This window comes from Geospiza fortis, unplaced genomic scaffold (genome assembly GCF_000277835.1).
Source record: "Geospiza fortis unplaced genomic scaffold, GeoFor_1.0 scaffold5, whole genome shotgun sequence".
Classification (NCBI taxonomy): domain Eukaryota; kingdom Metazoa; phylum Chordata; class Aves; order Passeriformes; family Thraupidae; genus Geospiza; species Geospiza fortis.
Window position 1 is genome coordinate 1,701,403 of NW_005054421.1, and position 11,113 is coordinate 1,712,515.

Genomic DNA, 11,113 nt, shown 5'->3' on the forward strand with positions numbered 1-11,113 from the left:
GCCTCTCCCAGCGTGTCTCCTGATGCTGGCCAATCCTGCCCCAGCACAGGGACACAGCAGGACTCCTAATTCAGGCAGAAATGTGCCCCTGCACCCCCCCCAGCCAGGGGCAATTCTGTGCATTTATTGCCCAAAATGAGGGGTTTTAGGAGGACAAACCCCCAGCACAGCAGGGCAGTGCTCTCAGAGCCCTCAGTGGAGCCAGCCCAGGCACTGTGGGGCTGCAGGAGCCCCCAGCAGCCTGCACACCTCCCACACCTCCCACTGCTTCACCAGCCCCCAGATGGGGGGGCACCTCAGGGATGTCTGCATGTCTGACCCATCTCCTCCCAATGCAGCTCCAGCTGACCTGGACCACCTTGTCTCCATCACCTGTTTTAAAAACCTCTGGTTTTGGAGACTCCCATACAACTCCAGGCTGCCCTTTTTTTTTTTTTTTTTTTTTTTTTTTTTTTGGGGGGGGGATTTTTTGGTATGTTAGTTTGTTTGTGAATTTTTTTTGCTTGTTTTTTTTTTTTTGTTGGCTTTTTTTGTTGGTTTTGTTTTGTTTTGGTTTGGTTTTTTGGTGGTTTTTTGTTTGTTTTGTTTTGTTTTGTTTTGTTGGGGTTTTTTTGGTTGTTTTTTGGGTTTTTGTTTTTGTGGTTTTTTGTTTTGTTGGTTTTTGTTGTTGTTGTTGTTGTTGTTGTTGTTGGTTTTTTTGGTTTCTTTTTTTTTTTTTTTTTTTTGAGTTATCTTTTCTCCGCACATCCGATCCAAGCCGGGCTGACATTTGAGGATAACTGAGAGCATTTTGCAGCCTCACCCCTCCCTCAGTTTAAATAAGAACTGATTAATGGGATGGAGGAGCTCTGACTGGCTCATGCCTTGGGTTGCTAATTAATCTGAGAAGATGCTGGGCACCCATAGGTGATCCTGGAACCACTGAAAATTCCTGGATTCCTCAGCACCACTGGAAATGAACCCCACTGGCTGCTGTTTCCTATTTGCAACCTGCAGGAGGACTTCTATGAAATAAAAAAGATTTGTCAGAAAAAACCACTCAGGAGTGATGCACAGCATGAGAACACTGTCTCATTGCCTCATTGCTCCTGGCATGGGGACAGGAAAGGTCATCCCAGGGCAGAGGGAGAGGAGGGAAGCTGCAGGAAGAGTTAATCATTTACCTGCATTGACACAGATGTCAAGCAGCTGAAACAGGAAAAGGCCATGGACCTCTTCACTTGTCATTTCCCAACTGCAGTTTCCCTCAAAAGAGAAAAAAACTTCATTGTGGATGTTCTTCTCTCCTCTCTAAGAAGGAGAAACAAAGGAAAGAAGAACTGCAGGTGTGGGGAGGCAGAGAAGAGAAGAAAAGGTGGTCAAACATCCCCAGAGAGAGAGAAAAATAAAATTAAAGGCTTCAGCCTTTCTAATGGCAATGGTTCTGCTCAATAGCTGCAAAACTTTTGATGGAATTTTTGTCACATGGTGGAAGAAAACAAGAAGAGAGCACTCCCAGCATCCAAAAGAGCACAGATAGTTGGGAAAAGGGATGGAAATCTCACCTACAAAATCCTGCCACCCTCCAGGCTGCCCCACAGCCGTGGCTGGAGGTGCCTCCTGAGGGGCTCGGGGGTGTCACAACAGGACCGGGGATCCTGCTGGGGTTGGAGCCTTGGAATGGCCACCCAGAACAGAGGCTAGACCAGATTAAGAGAGTAAAAGTGTGCATTTATTAAAGGTGTTCAATAGGCACAGCTTGGGCAGCCAGAAACCTCCAAGGGGCTACACCCAGGATGGACAATGGTCATGAGATTTTCAGGCAATTATAAGTTTGGTCCATTTACATATCAGGGGTTAATCCTCCAATTACAGCTTCAATGAAGTCATATTCCCCCAGTTTGCTCCTCCCCAACTCATTTTTTGTTCACACTTTTCAGGGCCTGAGGCTGTAGGGTGTCCTTGAGTTTCAGCCCCAGGAGGATCATTTGCCTGACCAAAATGTGAAGACAGCAGCTGACACTCTCTGTGGAGTTCAGAGTTATCCACTAAAGCAGTACAGGATCTGAAAAATATAGAAGTTAAAATCCTGAGGCATCAGGGACAAGCTGCAGCGGCAGGAGCTGCAGGAGTCAGTGGCACAGCGTGACCCTGGGCCATGCACCATGCACAGCCGCTGCTCCAGGACACATTATTCCTTCCCAGAGGGCAGATGCACATCTGGGCTGGCCATTCCCAACCTTCCCACTGGGAGCAGCAGCAAAGCAGAGAGGAAAACCCGTCCAGCTTTGATGCTTTGGCTGCCTGCAGAGGCTGCCTGGGGCAGGAGCTGCAGGGATCCCCAGCGCTGTGCTGCTCATGCCCCAACAGCCTCAGATGCTCCCCCAAGGAGCATTCCAGTGGGAACAGAAGGATTCCTCACTGTACCCCAAAGGAAAAACCTCATGTTGAAGATTGCAGTGCAAGATGTTTTCCATTACCATCTGTATGGCAGATCATCTTCTGTCAAGTGAGCAGTTTGCCTTATCTCTCTCTGAGTGACCACATTCACACCTCCCTCGGGAGGGGACATTGTTGATAACAGACTATTGAATGTCACTGCATGACTCACCGCCTGCCTCTTCTTCCACTGGATCTTCAGAAGAAGAATCCATCCTTCTCTACAGATCCCCCTTGCTCCAGCAGAACCACACCTGACACTGCAGGAGGGCTGCAGCCACATTTCCAATGGGACTGCCACCAACACCCTGCCCAACAGGGTGTCAGGTTGGGTTCTGACTCTGGCAGTGTTGGTTTAGTTCACTGCATTGTTTATTTTATTCTTTCATTTTCTTCCCTATTGAAGAACTGTTATTTCCTGCTCACATATCTTTGCCTGAGAGCCCCTTAATTTAAAATTTATAGCCATTCAGAAGAGTGGGGAGGGTTTACATTCTCCATTTCAGGGGAGGCTCCTGCCTTCCTTAGCAGACTCCTGCCTTTCCAAACTGACACACCTCAGCACGGTGCCTTGGCCAGAGAGCTGCAGCTGGGCTCCCAACTCATCAGCCAGGGATGCTCCAAACTGGGAGCACTGGGAGCACTGGGACTCGTTCTTTAACTCATGCCCACAGCTCCTGTGGATCCTGCTGTGCTCCCTGATCCCTCGGGCTCCCCTCAGCCCTTTGATGTGCAGCTGCATTGTTCCAGCAGCTCTGAAGCTCCAAATGAGGAACAGCCTGGGTGGAGCTCCGGGAGCTGCCAGCACCACCAGCCAAGGCTGCTCAGGGGACAATAAATCTGCAGCTGGAGCAGCACAAAGCCAGGCACAAAGCATTCCCCTGGCCTTGGCTCTGCTCTAATTGCATCCCCAGCCAGCTCTTGTTTTCTTTGAGCACTGCTAAAGGTCCCTATTTCATTTGCTTTTCCACACCCTTCTCCCCCTTTTTTTGTTGGTCAGCAAAATCCTTCCAAGATTTTCCAATCCTTCCAAAGGGCTGCAGGGCTGCTCCCAGTAGGTCTGGGGTGCATGAACGGAGCACCCCAAGGGGAAGCTAATGCTTTGTGATAGGGAAGGAAATGTTACAGTGTCTCTTCATCCTCCTCAAGGCTTCCCTCTGCCCTGGAAGTTGGTTTTTGCCATTCCCTAGTGTGAAAAACACCAATTGCTTGTTTTTAAATTTTTAAAAGTTTAATAGCAATAAAATGATTATAAAAATAGTAATGTAATTAGAGTAATAATTATTTGGACAATTGGGATTAGGACAATATGAAACAACAGAAACAAAGAGTTACAGACAGTCTGGGTACCTCTATCTGGGCAGCATAAGCCTGGAAAAGGACCCACGTTAACAGAGGATTAACCCTTAAAAGCAACAGCCTGTTGCATATTCATACACCTCATACACGATGCATAAATTCCATTCAGACACAGGATTCTGTCTGGGCAGTGTCAGCTTCTTCCTCTGAATCCTGACAGCATCTTCAGAGCTGAGTGAAGTGGGAAGAAGTTCATTTCTTCTGATAATGGAGCAATAAATTCTCTTTCTCTGAAACATTCAGGTGTCCCGTGGCTGCTATCTCACTGTGAGTCCTTTCTTTAGAAAAAGTATCCTACACAGCACAGTTTCTATTTTAACATTTTCTTATAACCTAAGACTATATTTAACACACTACTTAAGGTAATTAATACAGCATCACTTTCTAACACAACACATATAATATTCATTTGAATATTTGCCAAAAGCCAATCATAAAATACACATTTGTCACACCTAGGGAGCTGTTCTGACCCTTTCAGTGGAGGTGGGAGCTCAGAGGGCATCACTCACAAGGACAAATCAAACAAAAACCCCACCCTGCCCCTCATAGACTCCTGTGCACACAGCAGCTGCAGCAGGATAACACATCTCCCTGCATCTATCCCAGAGACATCTCTCTCTTAACCCCCTTCCCCTCCACTGCCCCCCAGCCTTGGAGCTTGGTGTCCTGCAGACCTCCACACCATTTCCACTCCTTCTCTGGGGTCTGTGCTTAGGCAGATCCTCTCTCTGCCCTCCCTGTTTTTTTTCCTTTTCCCTGCCTATGTGTTGTTTTCTAGAGGCAGGAGCAGCAGAAACTGCTGAGAGCATTGGGTGAAGCCACAACCACTCTGTCACAGCACAAACTCTTGAGGGTACCCGGCTTGGAGGATCCCAGAATAACCCTTCCCTGGGCAATCCCCAGGCACAAAGGTGCTCAGCTGGCTCAGGCTGTGCTCCCAGCCTTACAGAACCCAGCTGGGAGGAGCACAGAGCACAAGGACTCTGTCTGAGCCGCCTTTGCTGGAGCCCAGCTCTGTCCAGCAATCCGTGTGCCATGCAGGGGCTGCTCCCAGTTCTCCTGGGGGGCTGCAGGCATGGAGAGGCCATGGGATCTGCTCCCAAACACAGGAAATCCTGCCAAGGGTTACTCTCCCTTCAAAAAGATACCTTTCCTCCCCTGGCTGCTTCTCCAACCCATGCCCTGCCAGTGATGCCTTAGGTTATATTTTTCATATATTTGTAACCCTGCAGTTCTTTAGTGTATAGCTCTAAACTCCACATCCAGTTCTGTTCTCCCATTTTGGTCAGACACAACAATTCCTCTCCAGGCCTGGCAATCAAGGACACCTCACTGCCTCAGGCCCCATGAAATGTAAAACCAAAGTGAGCTGGGGGGAGAAAACTTGGGGTAAATAACTTCATTACCTGAAGCTGTAATTGGAAGATAAACCCCCAATATGGAAATGGACCAAACTTATAAAAGTGTGCAAACCCATGACCCATCGTCCATTTTTGGGTGCAACAAAGCCCTGGGGGGCTTTGTGTGCCCTAAAGGTACCTGAAGGTAAATAAATATAATATATTTTATAAATATAATAAATATTAAAAAATATAAAAATGAATAAATAGAAAAGCTTTTTATTCCCTGAATTTTGTCTGCCCTCTGTTTTTGGGTAAGCCCAAAAAGGCATCAGCAGGATTTTGTCAGCCCCAGGGAAAGGGCTGTCCTGTGTCACCCATGTGCCAGCCTTGCTTGGTGCCCCAGGCCTTGGTGAGGCTGGGATTTCAAGGTGTGACCTGTTTTTCTGCAGGAGGAACAAGCACAGCCTTTGCTCAGCAGCAGGACACCAGCAGCTCGAGTTTTAGCACCCAGCTGCTCCAGGACGCTCTGTGGCCCCGCCTGCCCGAACAGGCTTGGTGGATTTGACACTCCCAGATTTCCTGGTGATTATTTGTGCTTCCTCTACCTCGGGGAGAGGTGCCCAGCAGGAGGGGTCTGGTTGAACCCCCCGGGGCTAAGCAGGGACTAACCCAGAGCAAAGCCCTCACCTGCTGCCTCCCAGCCCCTGGGGCACAGAGCAGTTGCCATCCATGGCTTGAGCCATTTAACTCAAGGCTCAAAGGAAGGGATCCCCTCCTTGCTTCAGCAGAGAAGTTCTCCAGGGGTTTGGGACACTCAGTGGGGTGAGGGCTGCGCAAGAAGGCAGCCCAGCACCTCCAGGGCTGATGGGGGCAGCTCTGGTCCCAGCTCCTCCAGTGGAGATGAGACCCAGTGTGGTAGTCACATTTTTCTGGAAAAATCCCTTCACCCAGGATTTCTCTCCTGGGAAGCTGGGAGGCCTCAGAGAAAATGAAAGCAATAATTATCTGATTTGCTTCTCCTGTGTTGTGCTCACGTGGAATGTGTTTGGAGGTTGTTTACCAACAGGTGAGTGTTTCATTGGATTCTGCTGTGAGTTGCTTTGACTTAATGACCAATCAGTGCCAAGCTGTGTCTGGACTCTGAAGAGAGTCAGGAGTTTTCATTATTATCTTTTTAACCTTCTGTCTGTATCCTTTCTGTATTCTTTAGCATAGTATAGTATATCATTCTTTAATATAATACAGTATCATAAAATAATAAATTAGCCTTCTGAGAACATGGAGTCAGATTCATCATTCCTCCCTACCATGAGGCACCCTGCCAATACAATAACCCAAGGTGCAGGTTGGTGCAAACCCAGAATTCCCAAGCTTTCCCCATTGCAGAATTTCTGAGGGCTGCCAGGATGATGGGCTCTTGCAAGCTGGACACCTTCAGTGCTTTCCTGGCTGCTTCCTCTGAGGCAGGGGCACAATGTCCAGCCTGGTCCTCACACTTTGGGGGAAAAACTGTTAAAAAAGAGCATCACCTTTCTTTACACCAGGAATTTCTGGCCTGCTTGCATACTGTAAAGGGAAAAAAAAAAAAGTTATGCCTTAAAAAAACCCCTAAAGTTCACCTCGAGCTCCCTCTTGTGACTCCTATCCTAACCAACCCCAGTCTCTAATCTGGGTTTGGAAAAAGCTTTCCTACTGTCACTGGGGGAATATTTATAGCTCCCAGTCATGTATTCGCATTACTTACCACACAATTAAAGTAAAATGGGTCCAGATGCTTAAACGGGCCTTGAGATCACACACAGGACCCAGTTTGTCCTGCTGCTGTGCCAGGAGAGCTGGGAGAAGCTCTGCATCAGCAGGTGAAGCACCACTGCCTTTCCTCTCCAAAGCCACATCTCATCACCCAAAGTGCGCCTTGCCTTTGGGTTTTCACACCCGCACTCTCCTTCCAGCCTGTCCTCTCAGGATGTTCAATCCCTGCTGCCCCAGGGAGGGCAGCCCAGAGGAGCTTCCCCAGCACACATTTCATTTGCCCTGCAGGCTGCTTGCTCCAACCTGTGTTTGGGTGCTTACCCCATAACTGTGAGCTGGTTTATGTAATGATAACCTTCCCTTAATCACATACTCAGTAGGAATATCCCTATGATATCCCAAAACTCTGTGAGCTGGTTTATGTAATTATGTATCTACAACCTCCCCTAATCACACACTCAATAGGAATATCCCTACTGTTAGGATGTTTTTGTGTTATTTGTTCTGCTCACCTCAACAGCCACAGCCTGTTTATATTCCCCATTCCCAGATGGTCCCAATGAGCAGATGGGGGTTGAGGCAAAACCACCAGATTCCTGGTGGCACAAAGAGAACACTCTGACCAGCACTGGGTGCAACACAGATCCCTTGGCTCTGGGACCTGCACTTCCACACACCTACAGATTTCTGCTCAGTTTTTTGTCTCCTGCTGAGCAGGAGCTGGCAGCTTTTGGGTGGGGAGGACTTGTGGCTGTCACCCCTCCCTGATTCCCCTCCCTGCTCTGTGAACAGCCCCTGGAAGCTGGAGAGAAACATCTCTGCATGGGAAAGCACTGCTGGGGCTGTTCCTCTGCGGTTTGCAGCCCCAGGAGCTGTGGATGAGCAATTCTCTTGGCTGAGCCCATCCCAAGCCCCACAAGAGTGGGACTGATTTCCTCCCATGCCAGTGCCCTTTCCCATTGTCTCCTTGCCATTGCTCTGCCTGTTGTGCAAAGCTTGCAGAAATAACCTCAGAACAGTTCCTGGCCCTTTTTTTTGCTGCAGGGATATTGCTAAATCATATTATTCTTGCTGTCATGCTAGAAAAAAAATGATCCACTTCAGCACAGCCATTAACCATAATTAGTGCTCAGTTGCACACACAATCTGGAATGAAGGGATCTGATCTTCTGCTACCAGTCAATAAATCTCTCCAAGTGCTCAGGGAGCAGACAGCAAAGTGAGCAATCACTCATTTCTGCTCCTGTAACTGCTTTTAAATGCCCTGCCAACAAGCTCACAAGAATATTCTCCCCCCCATTTTCTGTGCCAGTGGTTTCTATTCACAGCCAGTGTCTCCTGCTGATGGATTTGCCTGGATCACCAGCCTGGGAAACGAAGAGCCAGGGACTCACAGGGCTGCTACAGCACCTTCTGCTCCCTTCCAGCAGATCCTTTACATCCCTGGATGCTCGACAACCATTGGAATTAAAAACCAACCAACCCACCAAACAAAAAACAAAAAAACCTCACAAAACAAAAAAAATCCCAAAACAAAAACAACAAAAAACCCCCCACAAACAAACAAACAAACAAAAACAAAACAAAAAAACCCCCAAAAAACCCCCAAAAAATACCCTCAAAACCCCCCCAGAAACCAAACCAAAACCAACCAAAAACCCCAAAACCAAACAAACAACCCCCCTCGCAGAAAATTACTCACACTGGACTGGGGAGGCACCCTGTCCTTGAGAAGAAAATAAAAACATACCCCTAGCAGTAGAAAGTCTGTCAAACTGAACCCTTCCACTCAAAATTAAGTGCAGAATTGAATTTTTGGGCTTAAGAAAATTCTCAGGAAAGAGACAAATTCCTGAGCCTCGGCTCCAATCAGACTCCCAGCGCTGCGTGTTGTTTCGGAGGGCCCAGCTGAGTCTCCCTGGGGCAATTGAAGCCCAGCAGCCCCTCAGAAGCTCCATGGATGAGCTCAGTTCTTCCCTGGGGCTCGGGGGTGCGGGCAGCAGGAGCAGGGAGGTCGCTGTGGCCCTGTCCTTGTGCTGGGGGCACACCCTGAGAGCTGTGCCCAGCTCTGCACCCTCCGCTTGGGAAGGACTTGGAGACGCTCAGAGGAGGCAACGGGGCTGGAGAGGGAACACAAACCCTGTGGGGAACCCCTGAGGGAGCTGGGGGTGCTCAGCCTGGAGAAAAGGAGACTCAGGGCTGCCCTCATCACTCTGCACAGCTCCTGAAAGGTGCCTGTGCTCAGCTGGGGCTGGGCTCCTTCTCCAGCAGCACTGACACAACCAGAGCACACAGCCTCCAGCTGCACCAAGGGAAATACAGGTTGGATATAAAGAAAAATTTTTAACTTTTTCCTAATATCCAACCTGTATTTCCCTTGGTGAGAAAGTTCTGGAATGGCTGCCCAGGGTGTGTTTGACAAGCCTGGGTGTGGCACTGGGTGCCAGGGTTTAGCTGAGCTGTTGGGGCTGGGTTGGACTCCATGATCTTGGAGGTCTCTCCCAACCTGGTCATGCTGTGAATTAATCACAGCCCAGGTTAACGAGCAGCTTTTTGGTGAGATAACCCAGCTCCTGTCCCAGATGGCCCAGGGTGAGCAGCCCCAGGCTCATTTCAGCAGGGCTGGTTTCTCCTCTCTTCCCCCAGCTCCTGGGCACAGGGATCCAGGGCATGCCCAGGTTCCTGTGCCCACAGCTGTGCTGCTGAGCCAAGCCAGAGCTCTGGGGCTTGGGCTGTGGGGAAACATGTTAGTTCTGCCCCAAATCCCACCCCATGCACAGCCCAGGCACCAAACGTGGGGAAGGCACATGGAGCAGACACCCAGCATCCCCCTCCTTTCCTCACCTGCAGGCTCCAAGTACCAGGCCCTGTCTGGGTACCAGCACCTCCAGCAGCCCCCACAAGCCACATGGTGGCTCCTAATTCACTTTGGTTTGCTCTTCAGCCCCTGCCTCTCACTCCAAACCCTGCCTGGGGCTGAGGTTTTTGATGAGCTGACTGGGGTCCAGCGTGGAGCTGCTGTCCCTGGGCTGGCGCCAAGGTGGGAGGAGTGGCATGAGACATTGTCCCCCTCCCACACTGCCTGAGCCCCTGAACCCATCACCCTCAACCTGTGGGACAGCCCCACGTGCCCCTGGGTGACAGCACCAGCCCAGTCCTAGCATTTTTGGGAAGTCAAGGCTCATCAGCATCCCCCTTGGGGCTGCTTGGAAGAGCCCCAGCTCCAAGGTGAGGGAAGAAATCTCAGAGATGTTTCTGGGCTCATTGAAGTTAATTAGCTCAAATGATGCCTCTGAAGGGAAATGGTTTTTTATTTTGGGTTCCTGCCAAGCCTGGTTTTCATAAGGCCAGTAAGTGCAAACAGATAGGGCCCTTTCATTGGAAACAGGCAGTGCAGGGTGTAATTAAAGAAGTGTGCCCTGGCATGGCAGGGACCCGTTTTCAATTACTGCTACTGCAAAGGGATTGAGGGGAAATATTTTAAACAGGGCCACTGCAAAAATAGATTTTGTTTGTCATTAGCTTCCAAATAATATTTGACTTCAGGGCTGAAATTCCCACGTGCCAGCTCTGCCCCTGGTGCCACGTTTTCCCCAAGGGCTGGGAGGAGGGTGATCCATAGGGGCAGAGCTCCCTGTGCATGGCCCTATTTCCATTTGGGAAGTGCCCTCCTTTCCCCCCTGCCAATTTTCTCTCTGTGCCAGCCTGGAAGTGCCCAGGGCAGCCTCAGAAGTGAGGAACACCCCGCAAGGGACTTGTTTGGTGCCAGCCTGCCCTTGGGCTGCCCTGGGAACACTTTGCCACTGCCTTGTTTTTGTGCGTGGGGTTTGTTTGGTTTTTTTGTTTTTGTTGTTGTTTTGGTTGGTTTTGTTTTTTGGGTGTTTTTTTTACAAGGAAAGGTGAACAAAAAAATCTCAGAGAGAAATCAGCATTACTGTTCAGCATCTCCTCCCTGCTAGTTTCAACAGAGCCAGCACACACAACAAAATTCATTTTAGGGAAGTAGAGCACCCCTCCTGCCACCATTAGCAGCCTACAATGTGGTTTTTTAAAATTAGGAGAGTCATAACTTTGCCGATTTTTCTGTTCCATTCTTGATAACCACTCTGATTGTAATAAACAGCATCACAGCCCAGGCTCCAAGGCTGATAATTGTGATGGGAAATGTTTTGTTTCATAACAGCAGCTGCAGCCAGCAGAGCACATGAGAACATTTTTAAATTTTTTTTTTTTTTTTT